Genomic DNA, 19189 nt, shown 5'->3' with positions numbered 1-19189 from the left:
ACCTAATATGTACAGTGGAATGGGAATAATTCATTTTGTATAACTCACTGAAGCGTGTAGTAAGGTCTCAGGTCACAAACAGATAATTAGTTGCGTTTCTCATATCACTGCAGGACTGCACGTTCATAAGCTGATTCAGTTTACATAAACTAGCATCCACCATTTTAAATATTAGAGTTGTGCACCATTAAGAACAAAAATTAAGAATGTCATTTAAATTTCAGTGCAATTCCTGAATTTAAATTGATGTAGCAAACTGTGTGAATACTTGCAATTTGTATTTATTAATTATAATTGTGTGAAATTCTAAAAAAAAAACATTACCATCATTTTTGGAATAGAAAAGTAAAGTTTTTCAAGATTAACTTTAAACTGCTTGACAAAGGTTTGTTTGAAAACTTTAAACAAAAAACTAAGCCTAGAATGATAGGACGGATGTATAAATGGATGGATGGAGTAAATGATAGAGCAAACGATAGAACGATACGACAGACAGACAGACGGATAGACGGATAGATGGATAGATGGATAGACAAATTTGATGAATGGATGGATGGATGGAGTGAATGATAAAGCGATTGTTAGAACAATATATAGATAGACTGATAGACAGAATGATCAAATGATAGAACAATAGAATGACAGAAGAATAGATAGAATGATAACGATAGATAGATAGATGGATGAATGGATGGATGGATGGATTTTCAGTGAAGCTAAACAAACAGGTTTGATAATAGAAGGAGTGCTTACTATAAAGCACACACAAAAGGCAGCCTCTTACAGCAGACAGGCGACCCAGACAGTGCAACTTTAAATGATAATACTGTTTTGATAACCCTTGGTGAGTTCAGGCTAAATCTATCACAGCTATATCTACACAAACACACAAGGTGAGCCAGTGTCACACGGACGCTCTTGGTTAGAGTGAGAAGCAGAGCTCAATGCCGCTCAAAACGCTCTCACAATGTACAAGCAGGAAATCTCATCAGCTCCACAGTCTCCAGGCCTCAGATTCAATTTCAAATATTTCACACAGGAAACCAGATCGTGCCTTTAATATTTGGAAGTAATATGTATGTGTGTGTTTGTGTGTGTGTTTGAAGAACACCGATGCATGATCTTTCCATTGCCAGGATTTATATGACTATAATGAGTAAGAGCAAGCTCTGTTTTTCTTTGTTTATAAAGAATACCCAATGCCATGGAGACAAAGCACTGGTTCTGGCTGATTCAGTGACTTAAGATGATGGCTCTCATTATGTTTAATTCATGTCCTGACTCTGCAGGTGAGAACCATTTATCCCTCTCTAATTACATGTCTCTATTGTTACAAATGAAAAACACAGATTAGGAAAAGAGAGAGAGAGATGTAGCTTAATCTTTCCATGTAACTGAAAGCAGACATGTCAGCCCACCATACATGAAAGCATCCTCTCTCTGTTCATATCAGTGCAAGAATTTTCTTGACACAATTCAAAAAAGTTAAATTTCAGTCATACTAAAGCAATAATTAATCTTTTTGTAAACTCTTTAGTCCGACTACAACCACATCAGTCTGATTTTACTAACACATCTACACTACCGTAAGTCGGTAAGATATTTTTATATTTTTGAAAGAAGTCTCTTATGCTCACCAAGACTTGATTTATTTAATCAAAAAATAAAAACAGTAATATTGTGAAACATTATGCTTTCTATTTTAATATATTTTACAATATATCCATTACTATAATGTTACTGTAAACGATCCTCCAGAAATCATTCTAATATGAACATTTCTTATTACTATCAATGTTGAAAACAGGATTCCTTTAATAGAAATTTCAAAAGAACAGCATATATTAGAAAAATAAATATTTCGAAACATTGCCTTTACTGTCACTTTTGATCATTTTAATGCAGTCTTGCTGAATAAGAGTATGAATTTCTATCATAAATTTATTTAATTTACTAACCCCAAACTTTTGAACGTATAGATAAAGTGATGGTATCTCTGCTTCAACTATCATGTACTGTATGCGCATTAATTGGACTATACCCTGAATGAAAAATGAGGTTTCCATATTGTCTTGCTGTTGAGAAACAGGCTAATAATAGCTGACTACTTTAGTTTGGTTTTGCATGTGAATATGCCACAAAAGACTAATATTACGCAATGATTCAACTACTGTATGCAAAATCCTGCTGTGTGTCAATTATAAATGTCTGCTCATGTACCGACTGCATGAACCAGCACCAACATAAACCATCTTGAACCATGCTAGTCCAAGCTGGTCTCTAAGCAGAATATGACATGCTATAGCAGTAGTTTATTCATTTGTCTAAGAATAGTGATACTCCAGGGATTTAAGGCAGGGATGATGATTTGACTGCTGGTTCAATTCAATAACACGGAGTCATCTATTTTTCAGTAAGCCCTTCCGACTTTGCAATCAACGGCCTGATGCAGGCGGATGTTTCGATCATGTCCAAGTCAATTAAACAAACAATTCAGACCAGGGTCCATCTGAGGCTTAGTCACAGCCAGGCTATGAGAAGCGTGTGTGTGTGTGTGTGTGTGAGCAGTTCCTTTATCAGTCCCTGACCAGACGAAATTCTGTTCTGTTTTTTTTTTTGGCTTCACTAACACTAACTCATTACTTGCAGCCTCTTCTGGTTGTCGTCTTGCTGTGCCTAGGCAACAGGGCCAAGTTCTTCTCTCCTTGCATCAAATCCAAGAGATATTTGAGCCCTGTTTAACATGTGAATTGAACACATGAGCACATACGATTGAATTTAGATTAAAAATGAAAACGGGACTGGGTTGCTGACTTTCCAGAGACTGTACAATTTATGCTTTTAGCAGATGCTCTTGCTCCAAAATGACAAAATGATTGTATTCAGGAACTGCATTTGAAGGTATAGTGAAAGACAGGGAGCTCTCAGAGGCTTTCAGTCCCGTGTTACTTTTCTTTTGTATGTCATTATGATGGATTTGTTTGAGCTCAAATGTTCCGGGAAAGAAAGAGTGAGACTCCATTCACTCAGTTGGCCAAGACGATTCACCTGTCCAGATGTTTACTTCAATTCTACGAGATTTTATATCACTGAATGACGCATAAGAAAGACACACCCAATGTAACAGATTTATAGTTCACCCAAAAAATGAAAATACTGGCAATATTAACTTGCTATCATTTAATTTAGTATCCAAATGGCTTTCTTTCGTTTGAAGGACATACTTTATGAGGTGAATTTTTGAAGAATATCTTGGCCACTTTTGCAATATAATAGAAGTGAGTGAGGACTGGGGCTATAATGTACTCATAAAAGCACTCCATATGACTTATGAAATATATTACAAGTCCTCTGAAGCCATACAATAGCTGTGTGTGATGAACAGACTTAAATTTAAGTCATTATTCACTACAGATCACTAAACCATTGGGTTGAACTCAAGAAATGAATACAGTGCTTTTTTGTCATTTTGGAGTTTGATAGCCCTGATGCTCAATGTACTATTGTTAACAGAGCAGCCATTATCAAAATTCTTTAAAAATATCACTTTTGTACCCCACAAAAAAAAGTGTCATATGTGGTTGATATGACATGAATTTGAGCAAATAAATGTTCATTATTGGGTGAACTATGCTTTTAAATTCCCATAGTTAAGCAACAGTAAATGTGCTTTATTGTGACCAGACTGGCAGAGATGGATTTGCACAAATCGTTGACAGAAGCAGGATTTCTCTGCATCAGGGGACACACACTCACACACTCCAGTCTCTCCGAAACACAGAAAAACCATGCTGTATATTGTGCACATGGCAAGAAGGGATCATAAATAAGCCAGCTAAATATTACATCTGGCCAGGAGCAAGAGACATTACATTTCCCAAATCTATTAGGCTACTATGAATAAAACCAAAAAGATAAAAATATACAGATTTCAGATATGAAACAGCCAAGAACAACATTCACAATGCAATTAACTTCTATAATGTGACACATTTCTGAAATGGGAAATATACAAAGGGAAACAATGTAGAACAGGACTTGATTTTTCAAGCTGAAAAATCAAGGTTTAATATTAATATTTTTTTACTGCTCATTTTCCCTACATACACAGATTTGGTTATGTCAGCAGAAAATTTGTTTTAGAAGCAAAGAAAGTTATTTAATCCCTATGAAAGATTATGAAAACCTAAAAACATGCACAATAAGAGGATATTAAAGTGAATAAATCTTTAAATGAAGTCTTCAAGTAAAATACAAACAAAAACAAACCTCTAGGTCATGGAGCCGACTAAATGAATGAATGCGACGTGACCTCATATTTCTCACTCACAGAGTCGCTATCATTAAGATTACATAAGTGTGGGTATAATGACAAAGAAGATGAATGTGCCAAAGCCTTTGCCCCACCAGGGAGGAACAATGTTAATAAATGATGCACCGTACGGAGATCAAACTCAGCCTTTGACACGAGATGTGACGTTCAGGGTTCACTGATGGAGTGTAAGGTCACATGCTTACATCCTCCTAACACCATCCTACAGAGCCACCTACTGTAACAATAGAAATAGAAAGAAACGGGACGGCCCCAGCCTATTTTCCATTCACAACCATTCTCAACTCATTATTCCAGCCTTAAGGAAAGGGAGGGTTACCTCTCTAGGGGTTTTCACATACAATAAAATTTGTTAGACTACCATGATAAATGGCAAAAGGTTAGACCCTGGTGTGTATTCTGTTGTGCTTGCTATTGGTATTTCACACTTAAAACCTGTAAGGCCAGGTGCACCGAGCATGTGTGTGTTTGCTCTTTCTGTCGTCGTGTGAGAGAAGAGAGCAGTCACCGAAGCGCTGGGGAAAAGGGCAGGAAGAGTGCAAATGCTATCCTGAGCTATGACCTTTAGCCAAAGAAAAAAATCCCCACAAAGCCAAGCCTAAGGCTAACGTCTACAGAAAACTCTTAACTATTTACTAATTATTCAGAAATTTAAAATGTGGAGTGGTGGGTAGCCATTGTCCCAACCCTTTGCCTCGCAGTGTGTGCGTCAGCATGCATAGGTTAAAAATCTGACAACTTGACCTTTAGCTGGAGATTACTTTAGTGAACTCATTAGCATGACTGTGCTCCAATGCACATGGCATTCTGTGTAAACCAATGAACGTGTCATGTACGAGAAAAAATGATATCTACATACAAAATGTAAAATGTTAAATCAGCCAGTGTTGCTCCAAATTAATATATATATATATATGTCTATTGTGACAGATTAAAAAAGACCTTCATTTCAGTTTTTAGCATATTTGTAGACACAAGTTCACAAGAAATTTAAGCTAAGATTAAAAAATATATACATATGATTTTTAAATGCTGTTTCTTCAATGTGGAATTTTGTTTTTATTAAAATTCATTAAAATGTAATAATTAGTGAAATAAACAAACCATTTCAGTATTTATTGTGTAAAAACATAAATTTCCACCACAATGAACACATTTCCCACTAATAAAGTTATCAAAGAAAACATAAAAAAAACGTGATGTTTAAAAAAAAAAGTCACTTGTGGGCAGAAAATGCGTATTATGCATTATTTTTGATCAGGCTGTAATTTGTCAAAAAAAAAAAAAAGTATTATTTAACTGTATGCATTTCTTGTACATAAATGCCATGGAGCCTTACCAAGACCAAAAATGTGTAAGATATCATGTTTATCAGAGAATGCTATTAAGCACAATACATGATTTGAGACGCTGGTGAAAATTACAATGTAGTGACAATATTCACGATTTCAGCAAATAAACTGGTAAGACAGTGTAATTTGTGTTTTAATATTTTGTTTCTGAATTAATAAAAGGGTTTATCCAATTTCACAGCTATGTTTTTTTTTTGTTATAAAGTATTATAACTATATACAATTTATTGTTTTACTTTGTTTTCAAGGTTAATAGAAAATATATTCAAAAACATTTTCTGCTGCTATTAGTTTTCATATCAGTGCTATTTTAGTACCACTGAGATACTATTATAGTTTTTATTAATATTTTGAATCCATTTTTGATTTTTTTCACATTTTCTGTTTTTGTGATTTTTAGTATGTGTTTTATTTTATTTTTAGGGCCGCAAAACGATTAACCGTTATTAATCGCATTAAAAATAAAAGTTTGTTTACATACCACAGTATATTTATGTGTACTGTGTATATTTATTATGTATATATAAATACACACATGTATATATTTAAAACAATATTTGTATGTATATATATATTTATACTTGTATATAATTTATATTATAAATATAAATATTTTATATATAAATCTAACATACTGTATTTTTCCTTATTGTATACATGTATGTGTGTATTTAACAAATATACACAGTACACACACATATAGTATGTAAACATAAACTTTTATTTTGAATGCGATTAATCGTTTTGCAGCCCTAAATTGTTTGTGTTTATGTTAAACAATAGTTAATTTAGTACATCAAGTTAAACTAATTAAAATGAGAATTGTTGGTAATGGCAACTATCTGTTTCAGTTAACGTTATTTTATTTCAAGTAACATTTTATGGTTTTAGATTCAGTTTTAGTTTTAGCTAACTATAATAATCCTCATATAGTATTTCAAAGTTAAAATGGACTGATTGAAACACCTAATTAGAGTGACCTTAACAGTCCTAACGATGCTCTTCCGCAGAGAGTAAAGTACACTTACTTTATAGGGCAGAAATAGGGAGTTGACACAGGAAATCAAATTTGCAGTGTCTTCAGAATCAGGCTGGCCACAGATAACAATCTACAAGAAAAATAAGAGACTGTTACACAGAACAGAACAACAAACTTGTGAGCAAAAAAAGCTGTATGAACCACCAAATGAACAAATGTGAAAAGAATGACACAGAAGAAAGGGTCATGACTGCGTGTATAGTGCTGTAATGAGGTGGGCAGGTGTGATGTGGAGCGGGCTGCCCTTAGCAGGACCTCCAGCTTGTTATTCCTCCTATTCTGATGACTTCTCTGCTGCTGGTGAGCTCTGATGGCCATGACACATGTTCACAGTTCATACAATTGTCGGGGAGCAGGAGGAAACTTTGGAAAAATGGCCTGGCAGGCAAAACTTTTATCCAGCAGCATCATTCATATGTGACAGATCCAAACGCTAACGGTCCTTATAGTGAAGACTGATGAGCTGGCTATCAATCCTACTGTATGTACCTTTATACCAGAAGCAGCAAGGGTCATACTGATATCCCAAAAAAAGCTTAGGAATCACGGATCAGACATACAGGTACCTTTCAAAAGTTTGGGGTCAGGAAGATTCGTCCTTTTTTTTAAGCAATACTTTTACTTTTCCACAATAATGTTATACAGCACAGCTGTTTTCAACATTGATGGTAATAAGAAATGTTACTTAAGTAACAAATCAGTTACTTAAATAAAAATCATTTCTGAAGGATCATGTGACACTGAAGACTGGAATAATGGTTGCTGAAAATTCAGCTTTGCCATCACAGGAATAAAATACATCGTAAACATATTATAAAATAGCAAACTGTTATTTTAAATTGTAATATTTCACAATATTACTAATAATTTCATGTATTTGTGATCAAATAAGAGCAGAGCATAAAACACTTCTTTCAAAATCATAAAAAAAACTTGAAACTGACCCCAAACGTTTGAAATATAGTGCATGTATAAAGTATAGATACAATTTTTCATATCTGAGCTCCTAAAATTACACATTTGTTTATTAAAGCATTAAATATGGATGGAAATATCAATGAATACAAAAACCATCCAATGACCAGATGAATCCAAAATGTGATGCAAGGTACTTATTTCCAGTTGACACTGACATAAGAACATATGGCAAGTCTGAGAAAAATCGTTGAGCATGGCAAACACACTCAATCTACTCATTCAGAAGTGACAGTCCCAACCGGAGAGAAGTTCACTTCCAGGTTTCTAGAGCATGAAGTGAAGAGGTTCTTCAGTGGGACTTTATTAAATCCAGCCATAGTTTGTCACCAGCATATGTCGTGTCTCTCGCATGCTGATTTGCTGTTTTCCCTGCCAGATTTCTTAACCAGCAAGATTTTTGTGGTCAACCAGTTTCACTGACTTGTTTCGACACCTCTGTGATCAATAGGGCCTTCAACTGAACCTTCCAGAAGGCTAAGCGTGGCCCAAACATGCCTAGGGAAGTTCAGGATGGCTCTCCAGATGCTGAGATCATTAAACTTGCGTGCACAATTGAGAGCTTCCTGTCAGGTTGTATTACTATCCGGTACAGAAGCAGCAAAACATTGGACCGCAAGGACATGCAGAGGGTGGTGCGGTCAGCTGCATAAAGCACTGCGGGTGTATCGGTCAACCTGCAGGACATCTACACCAGATGGAACAGGAAAATCATTGAGAACTGAGTCTCTTGATCAATGGTCCATCCTCAGCTCAGCTCTAAATGGAGTCTGCCTAATTTTAATTTAAAGCAAAAAGCATTGTTCACTAATTATTTACTACACTTCTAGATAATAAAAAAAATAAATGAATAAATAATGTGTAAACCATTTTTAATAATAACAATAATAATGTGTTAATACATATTTAAATATAATAATAATAATAATAATAATAAATCATAAATATTTAAATAATAATAATACTAATAAATATATTCATATCAATATTAAAAATATGTAAAACAAAAGTAATTAGTTAATTAATTTGAACAATATTAAATCATAAATTAAAAAAAAGATAATTATATATAATTGTAAGATAGAAAATAAATAATTAATTATAAAGAAATAAATACTTGATTTAGACTGAGTATTAATAAGTTTTACTTAAATCATAATAATTGAAAATATTTAAAATATAAATCTTAGAAAGGGTTTATAAAACTAATCAGGTGCATATAGTGACAAACTGTCAAGACTTGACTTGGACCAGAGACTAGAAACCTGGCCTTGAGAGACTTGAGATAGGAATCTGACTCTACCTTAGGGACTTGTGAACATGTCTGTCTTATTGTAGTATTCACAGTCAAGGACGCTTGAAAAAATAACATTTCATTGCAATTGCATCAGTTGAACATGATGTGACAAGTGAAACCGGACTTTTAAGCTTCATACTCAGTAGCTCTGGACCAGACTGCAGTTACCTGTTTGAGGGTGTAATGCTGGGCCATGACACTGCGGACCATATCTGGTAGGGCGATTGGCACCTTAATCAGCCTATCAGAGAAGGCAGTCAGTAATTGCTGCGAGCGCTGTATCCAGTCCTGCCGGCCTGTGAGGTGTGAGAGTCGCAGCAAGTTCATGGCCGAGACAGAGTTCGCACTGAGTTCGGCACCGTCCTGATCTGAAAATAAAGAAAAAGCAAAATGACACAATGCTATTCCCATCAGATAACCAGTCCAGCGTAGCAGCCATGTTTTCAAACACATTGATGTAAACAGTTTGGCTTCTGGAAAAAATGGCATCATAACATTGATGGTTCCAATATCAATTTAACCGGAGCACATTTATCAGGTTAAGCAGAGCTATAAGTGCCTGATATCACAAGTGAAGTGGCTCTAGAGCTGTGAGTTGATTTACTTTATCTGCTCTTTGTTTGTGTGTGTGCAAAGGGAGTGTTTGGAGTGGGTTCCCGTGCCTCGTGTCACAATGTAATGAGCTGATTGAATCTGGGAGCTGAGAGGGACGGAAGCGATGACTGATGAATAGCAGCAATGCTGTCCCAACTAAACTCATGCAGATGATATCAGGTAGCTTGCTCCTTAGAATACACATGCACCACACATGGCCATTTACTGCATGCAAGTCATGTCAGAATGATTGTATTTACAAGCTGATCGCACACGAACGGCACCACAAATCTAAAGAAAATAAGATTATGAACGTTGGCGGTAAAATTGCTTTGAATAGCTTGTGTGTAGAGTTTAGTGATAAAGAAACATCCTACTAATTTATCTGGTTTATGAGGAGACAGAATATTGCGAACAAATTATATTTCCCAATGTTCTTTTTCTTGCAGCAAAATCATATTTAAAGCATCAACTGCACCTCTAATGTGCATCCTTTGTGCTTTATTTTGTTGCATTTACTTTGAAGCTTCCCAAAATACAATATGTTAGAAAGTTTACAGTCAATTATATATATATATATATATATTTTTTTTTTTACATTACATGATGAAAACTGTGGTTAGTAATGTAATCTAGGTTATTCATTTTAGGTAATGCATTCTGACTACTGTTTAGATTACTTTTTATCTAACTTGTTTTGTTTCCCAAACTATACATTTAGAATTGCAGTGGGTTTGAGTGGGTGGGAGTTGATAAAATGCTAATAATTAATTAAACACTAAAAACAGGAATATTTCACTTGTTTACCTGCATGCCAATGTGACAATTAAACAACATCAAACTGTAAATATGCGAATGTGTTGTTAAATTATTGAAATATTAACTTCCTCAGAGATATTTCAATAAAATATTTCATGTCTAAGTGGTTTAGGCTAACAAAAATGTTTGGGAATCCATTTAAAAGAATTAGGGAGAATCAGTAAATTATCAATGATAATTATCAGTAAATTACTGCCATTGTGTGAATAAAATGTAGTCATGTAATCCATAAAAAGTAACTGTAATCTGATTACGAGCATTATAAAATGTAATATACTCTAATTACGAGTACTTGATTTTTGGAACCTGATTACGTAATCCAGATTACTACCCAGCTCTGGCAAGGATGAATCAATCAAAATAAGCATAGTGATATTTATATTGTTAGATTTCTATTTATTAAAAACGCTGTGCTTTTGAATTTTCAATTCATCAAAGAATCCAGAAATAAAAGTATCACAGTTTTCACAAAAATACAACTACTAGCAACAATTAAATTGATTTCTGAAGGATCATGTGGCACTGAAAACTGGGGTAACGGTTGCTAATAAATCAGCTATATATATTAAAATACAAAATATTTACTGCAATAAAATTTCACAATATTATTGTTTTGATCACATAAATGCAGCCTTGATGAGTAATGCAGCTTTTTAAAATGCCTCTTGTCTGTCCTGTGGAAGTGATAAAGCTAAATAAATTATGACTATGATCATTATCATGATTTTCAAACTCATAATGTAGAACTTCCCAGGAGGACTTGAACACAATTTTACATGAGGTCAGTATGGAAAACAGGCTTTCTATGAAATAGAAAATACAAAACAAAAATCTTTGAAGGACTCGAGCCCAAAATAAAGAAACCCAATAGTTTTCTTTACAAAAAATCTAGTTGGCTATACTGCCAGTGGTTCTTACGAAATGGCAAAGCTGACTCGTTTTGGTTTTGTCTACTTTGGACAAGGCGTAAAATGGAGAGTGGCAGATGCTTTGGGAGGCAATCCGTCTTCCACCGACAGAGAGAGGTGAAGGGACTTGGTTCTGACACGTGACGGCACCGCATGGCTCCTATCGGAGACAACTCTGCACACTTGGCTCACTATATAATGGCCCAGTCACTCAGAAAAGATGAAAAATCTGTCTTATGTCCATTTTAATTTATCAGAAGCAACAACAAAAACATAACAGTTAGCTTTCTCGGCCCTCATCCATATCTCATTGGTGTCAGTGCCATTTTCACAGTGCCATCAGTCACGGCCCAGGCACATTGGTGCTACTATTCGCTCACATCAGCTCGCACTTCCAATTCCTGTGGAGAAAATATGAAGCCAAGCCATTTGGGACATTAAGCCCCGGCACTTATACACTTCGAAAGTATGTGTGCGGATCTTTTTCTTTGTTGTATTGTCGTGGGAGACAAAAAAAGAATGAAAAATCACTCTCTCATACCACTTCCATAGCAATGTCACGCGGAAGGTGATGAATGGGGCACAGCGTGAAATAAAAGGGATGTGGTGTTACATCAAGGAAATATCAATTGCTTTAACAAAGCAGGCTTTGATGTACTGAATCAGTCTTCTATATTGGTCAAGTTCTACACAGAAACATGGAGATATCGGAATTCATCAGAAGATGGACTGGAAAAGAAATGGTGAGAAAAAGGCACTGTGTTTGGGTGAGATAGAAAAGAGAGAAGGACATTACAGCATAATAAAAGACAGTGATGAGGTTACGTAAGGACAGAATGGGGCAGTTTCAGCAGGGTATGTCTGGCTGAAACAGAGTTACCCAGACGAGGGTCCATAAGAGCGCAGTGTGGTGGTGCTATTAGCGGTGGAGTGATGCAGAATATAGACAGACAGCTACAGATCTTCATCATCCTTTCCATGACTCATAGCCACCCACACATTCCCAAAGCAAAAAGCCTAGATCCATAGGCTTTCCACACCCTGAATACAGGGTACTCTTACACATGAGGTCACATTTCTCCTCCTCACCCTATTTGAGAGCTAACAGCAGCGTCGGATCCGAGGGGTCGCTGCAGAAATAGCCACAGCCCTGGGAATCCCAGAAGAGCTGATCCTGCCTCAACTGGAGTTCATCGGCCCACTGCAACCAGCGGACCCTTTGCGTGGCCTCAAACAGGTCCAGCAGCCCACACACCACAAAGGCATAGTCATCCAGGAAGCCTGCGATGGGAGATGCACTGGAGAAAACATTATAGAGAACATTAGCAGCGAAGGTCAAGATCTTCTGTTCTTACACAACTACAAATTAAATTTCTTATTAATGCTGGGTTGAACTGCGTAATAATAATGTCAGGTTAACCTACGTTGGGTTGATCGACGTAACTATTGACTGCAACTGTGGCATGCTGCCAATTTACCACAGAAATAATTTAAACTCCAAAAGAACGGAAAACACATTTACAGTGATACAAGCATCAATGAAAGCCTTGTAAGCAAGAGATGAAGAGGGTTCACAACAGGAAACCGAAATTCATAAACTCTATGGATAACTTGTATTCACTGTAAGCTACTTTCTGTGAATGCACGAGACTTCCGATTCATTAGCCAGTGTAGGTAAACAACTACAAGCATAACGTGCAGAAGTTTTAACCAGTGCAGAAAGCAGTTTAACTAGAGATATTTTAGTATTATTTCGAAACTATTATAGTTTTATAATCAAGTTCAAATAAATTAAAAACAGAAATTTTGCCTTGACATTTATCTGAAATAAAAAAGTACACCTTTTTTACATTTGATTTTTTTTTTCAGTAATGTTAATTTTAAAGTAACAATTTTTAAGGTTTTAGTTGTTTATAATAACCCTACTCTAACATTTATGACTGTACATTGCTTTTACTTTTTTAAACTTGCATTTTACAAGCAATTCTATCACACCATGTGAATTGCTTACAGTAATGCTTACAGGATTAGTTCACACAAATATTAAAATTCTGTCATTAATTACTCACCCTCATGTCGTTCCAAACCCATAAGACCTTCATTCATCTTTGGAACACAAATGAAGATATTTTTGATGGAATCTGACAGCTCTCTGTCCCTCCATAGACACCAAAGATCCTTACGCGATCAAGGTCCAGAAACATAGCAAGGATATCACTAAAATAATCCATGTGACATCTGGGACATCAATTCAACCGTAATTTTATGAACTATGAGAATACTTTTTTGGGCAAAAGAAAATAACAACTTTATTCAACAATTCCTCTCCTCCGCATAGGGGTGGCTCGATACCATCATTTTGGCTTTCGTACGATACCAGAATGTAATACCTCGGTATCTATACTAAATCGATACCATAGGTGACAAATAACCAGCCTCAAAATATGAGTGAATTGAAAACAAATTTATTAAAATAATAATAATAAAAATAGATTCATATCTTAATACCTTTGTATCAAACTGTAACAAAAGATGCAATTAATGCAACAAATGTTGCTTTATTGTAAAGTGTTATTCTAACAGTCAAAATAATATTCAAAACCACGTTATTATTTCTCTCTCTCTCAGATTGATTTCAGATTTCAGCCAAAGAAAAAGCATTAAATATAAATCTCACTCTCTCGCTCTCTTAGCTGCTTCATATTAGCGGTCAGCAGCACGGTGTTCTTTTGTCACATTTAGCGGTTACGCAGCAATTTGGGAAGCACTGCCACCTACACGTGCACTTCACAACAGCAGCGTATGAAATACTGAATTGAGCAAAATTATGATATCATACCGTTTGAAATATAATCTATACCGGTATTTATAATTCCATAAATATACTATAATTCCAGTACCGGTATACCACGCATCCCTACCTCCGCATCAACCTGGCGCCATTTTGGAGAGTATCCACTGAACGTAAACAGCGTATGCTGTTCTGGGGAGGCGACAAATTGTTGAATTTTTGTTTTCTTTGCGTACAAAATGTATTCTCGTAGCTTCGTAAAATTACGGTTGAACTCATGATGTCACATGGATTATTTTAACAATGTCCTTACTACCTTTCTGGTTGTGTAAGGATCATTGCTGTCTATGGGAGGGTCAGAGAGCTCTCTGGATGCATCAAAAATATCTTAATTTATGTTCCGAAGATGAACAAAGGTCTTAAGGGTATGGAAAGACATGAGGGTGAGTAATTAATGACAGAATTTTCTTTTTTGGGTGAACTAACCCTTTAAATATTATTGTTATGTTTCTGAATTGTGACTATATACATGCATTATAGGTGCGTTATATACATAGGTATGTTATTACGTACGTGTGTAATTTCAATTCAACTAGTCACACAGGAAGGTTGAGTTATGAAAAATTATATATATGTGACCCTGGACCACAAAACCAGTCATTAGGATAATTTTTTTTAAATGGGCTGAGCTGAATAAATAAGCTTTCCATTGATGTATGGTTTGTTATGATACAATATTTGGCCGAGATACAACTATTTGAAAATCTGGAATCTGAGGGTGCAAAAAAATCTAAATACTGAGAAAATCGCCTTTAACGTTGTCCAAATGAATTCCTTAGCGATGCATATTACTAATCAACTAATTACAAAAAATGAAGTATTGATATATTTACGGTAGGAAATTTACAAAATAACTTCATGGAACATGATGTTTACTTAATATCCTAATGATTTTTGGCATTTAAAAGAAAAATCAATAATTTTGACCCAAACAATGTATTGTTGGCTATTACTACAAATATACCCCTGCGACTTAAAGTGGAAGTGAAGCAGTCAGTCAAGTTTACATTATTTAGTAAATTGATTTCCACTTTAATTAAAAAATGTATAACAAACACGATTAATGTAACCATTTTAAAGACAATAGGATGTTTTGTTATAGTTTTTGGAGCATGGGCGGCACCATCTTGCAGTTCCACCGCGTGACGTCACAGGATTCGTTCGCTCTGTTGGCCAGTTTAGTAATATAAGCATTCCTTTACTATTTGAAAACACAATTGTTATTTTAACACACAAATGTTTTGGTTTTCACCATAATTTGGATGAATATTCAACATATACAATATCTATATCAATATTACCTCATCTACATCACAAAGTTTTGATCATTATATTCCAAACATTGTTTTCATAACGCGAGGTGCAACGTGATGCTGCAACGAGAACACACAACGCTTCATTCAGTATCGTTCATGTGGCATCTTGTTATGTCAGACCTTTCAGACATTTGCATTACATTGGCTCGTTCACCAGTAGTGATAACATATTTTATGTTCACCTGCAAATTTACCTGCTGTTAAGAGAAAGCAGTTTAACTAAACACCTAACTGAATGATCAGGCTAGTGCTGCTTTATCATTCTCACGTGTTTTATGTCACAGAATGGCCCGTCTTCACCTTCACTGATCACTTTCACCTGTTCCTCATTAATCATCATGCTCACCTGATCATCGTCACCGTCATCATCCTGCACTCATAAAAGCACTTCCCTCAGCTCACTTGATCGTCTGATCTTGAAGTAAAGTAACATGCTGTTGTGACTACAAGGAAAGACCTCGTACGAAGCGCTTGGCTGAGTATTCTACCTGAAATTCCCTACCTGTCTTACTTACCTTCTGCCCTGTTCCTCTTCATCCTCTTCACCCTCAGGATCCAGCTCCTGGCGAAAGCCATCTTCCCCAAGCGCTCGGATACTCCTGTTTACTACGGACCTGCAAGGAAAGAAGGGACGGTTAGAATCCTTGACGAACGATCACAAAGCTCACGGAGAATCACTACTCACCCATTTCCACGTCTTCCACCATTGCTGTGTGTTCACCAAACCTGTCAATAAACTTTGTCACTTGAACCACTTACCTTTGTGTCCGACAGTCCCATTACAGAAGATCGGACCTACACAGAATATGGACTGCGCCTACCTGCCTCCTCCAGATCGCACAAGAGGGCCGCTCCATAGAAGAGTATTTGGAAGATTTCCTCCAGCTCGCCCACCGCGTGCCATGGAACGATGGCATGCTGAAGGTTGTCGTCTGGAGCGGCCTTGATGACAACCTGTTCCTCCAGGCACCACCTGCCTCTACCCCGGGCTCCCTGAAGCAATACCTGGAGTTGGTGCTATCCCTCGCGGGGTCCTCTTACATCGTGGAGGAGGTTTATACAGTGCAGCCACCGCCTTCGACGGCGATGAATGTTCCGCCCGCGGCGAAGAGGATACCGCCGCAAATGGCGATGAACGTTACGCCGTCCGCGGCGAAGCTGGTTCCGTCCAGCCCACCTGAGTTCCCGCTGGTCCCGTCCAGCCCACCTGAGTTCTCGCTGGTCCCGTCCAGCCCACCTGATTTCCCGCTGGTCCCGTCCAGCCCCGCACCTCCCGTGCGCCCTCTAATGTCTGCGCGGCAAGCGCGCCCTCTGACGTCCGCGCTGCAAGAGTGCCCTCTGACGTCCGCGCTGCAAGAGTGCCCTCTGACGTCCGCGCTGCAAGAGTGCCCTCTGACGTCCGCGCTGCAAGAGTGCCCTCTGACGTCCGCGCTGCAAGAGTGCCCTCTGACGTCCGCGCTGCAAGAGTGCCCTCTGACGTCCGCGCTGCAAGAGTGCCCTCTGACGTCCGCGCTGCAAGAGTGCCCTCTGACGTCCGCGCTGCAAGAGTGCCCTCTGACGTCCGCGCTGCAAGAGTGCCCTCTGACGTCCGCGCTGCAAGAGTGCCCTCTGACGTCCGCGCTGCAAGAGTGCCCTCTGACGTCCGCGCTGCAAGAGTGCCCTCTGACGTCCGCGCTGCAAGAGCGCCCTCTAATGTCCGCGCTGCAAGAGCGCCCTCTAATGTCCGCGCTACAAGAGCGCCCCTTTGAATCCGCGCTGCAAGAGCGCCCTCCAATGTCTGCGCTGCAAGAGCGCCCTTCTGCGTCTCCGCTGGTCCCATCCAGCCCTCCTTCGTCTCCGCTGGTTCTATCCAGCTTCGCGCCTCCCGTGCGCCCTCAAGTGTCCGCGCTGCAAGAGCGCCCTCCTGCTTCTCCGCTGGTCCCGTCCAGCCCTCCTTCGTCTCCGCTGGTACTATCCAGCTTCGTGCCTCCCGTGCACCCTCAAGTGTCCGCGCTGCAAGAGCGCCCTCAAATGTCTGCGCTGCAAGAGCGCCCTCCTGCGTCTCCGCTGGTCCCATCCAGCCCTCCTTCGTCTCCGCTGGTTCTATCCAGCTTCGCGCCTCCCGTGCGCCCTCAAGTGTCCGCGCTGCAAGAGCGCCCTCAAGTGTCCGCGCTGCAAGAGCGCCCTCCTGCATCTACGCTGGTCCCGTCCAGCTCTCCTTCGTCTCCGCTGGTTCCGTCCAGCTCCGCGCCTCCAGAGCGCCCCCAAGCGCCCGCTCCTCCAGAGCGCCCCCAAGCGCCCGCTCCTCCAGAGCGCCCCCAAGCGCCCGCTCCTCCAGAGCGCCCCCAAGCGCCCGCTCCTCCAGAGCGCCCCCAAGCGCCCGCTCCTCCAGAGCGCCCCCAAGCGCCCGCTCCTCCAGAGCGCCCCCAAGCGTCCGCTCCTCCAGAGCGCCCCCAGGAGTCCGCTCCTCCAATGTGGCCCCCAGAGGGGAACTTTCCCAAAGAAATTTTGGGGGGGGGCCATATAGTCTCAGTCTGTGTGGCCAGGCCAAGGGCCAAGGCCACGGAGCACCCCGATCCGCCAAGGCCGCCCAAGGACCCCGATCCGCCAAGGCCGCCCAAGGACCCCGATCCGCCAAGGCCGCCCAAGGACCCCGATCCGCCAAGGCCGCCCAAGGACCCCGATCCGCCAAGGCCGCCCGAGGACCCCGATCCGCCAAGGCCGTCCGAGGACCCAGATCCACCATGGCCGTCCGAGGACCCCGATCCGCCAAGACCGCCCGAGGACCCAGATCCGCCAAGGCCGCCCGAGGACCCCGATCCGCCAAGGCCGCCCGAGGACCCCGATCCGCCAAGGCCGTCCAAGGACCCAGATCCACCATGGCCTCCCGAGGACCCCGATCCACCATGGCCGTCCGAGGACCCCGATCCGCCAAGACCGCCCGAGGACCCAGATCCGCCAAGGCCGCCCAAGGACCCCGATCCGCCAAGGCCGTCCAAGGACCCAGATCCATCATGGCCTCCCGAGGACCCCGATCCACCATGGCCGTCCAAGGATCCCGATCCGCCAAGACCGCCCGAGGACCCAGATCCGCCATGGTCGCCCGAGGACCCTGATCCGCCATGGTCGTCCAAGGACCCAGATCCATCATGGCCTTCCAAGGCCCCAGATCCGCCATGGTCTCCCGAATCTCCAGTCCTGCCATGGCCTCCTAAGGCTCCGGATCCACCATGGATTCCCAAGTCTCCAGTTCCGCCATGGCCTCCCGAATTTCCAGTCCTGACATGGTCTCCCAAGGCTCCTGATCCGCCATGGCCTCCCAAGACTCCTGATCCGCCCTGGAGGCTTCTCTGTCCTGTCCAGGTTCTGCTCCAGCCTCCAGGACGCCCGCCCCCCCTCCTCGGTATTGTTGTTACGTCGCGGGACGCGCCGTCCGGGAGGGGGAGGTAATGTCACAGAATGGCCCGTCTTCACCTTCACTGATCACTTTCACCTGTTCCTCATTAATCATCATGCTCACCTGATCATCGTCATCGTCACCGTCATCATCCTGCACTCATAAAAGCACTTCCCTCAGCTCACTTGATCGTCCGATCTTGAAGTAAAGTAACATGCTGTTGTGACTACAAGGAAAGACCTCGTACGAAGCGCTTGGCTGAGTATTCTACCTGAAATTCCCTACCTGTCTTACTTACCTTCTGCCCTGTTCCTCTTCATCCTCTTCAC

At 40.0% G+C, this 19189-nt stretch overlaps 1 pseudogene across 1 annotated transcript in view; it reads right to left on the bottom strand.

The window, feature by feature from the left end:
- LOC306858092 (spermatogenesis-associated protein 20-like) overlaps positions 1-19189 on the bottom strand; it is a 54617-nt pseudogene that overhangs the window by 16021 nt on the left and 19407 nt on the right. Inside the window, exons 12-15 of the transcript in view lie at positions 12407-12615; positions 9165-9364; positions 8283-8387; positions 6714-6794 (exon numbers count right to left, since the gene is read on the bottom strand). The product of the transcript in view is annotated as a spermatogenesis-associated protein 20-like (transcript). The remainder of the gene's footprint in view (positions 1-6713; positions 6795-8282; positions 8388-9164; positions 9365-12406; positions 12616-19189) is intronic.

This window comes from Barbus barbus, assembly GCF_936440315.1.
Source record: "Barbus barbus genome assembly, chromosome: 38".
In the NCBI taxonomy this organism is placed as follows: Eukaryota; Metazoa; Chordata; class Actinopteri; order Cypriniformes; family Cyprinidae; genus Barbus; species Barbus barbus.
Note: the sequence above shows the minus strand (reverse complement) of the source record. Positions and strands in the feature narration are given on the sequence as shown.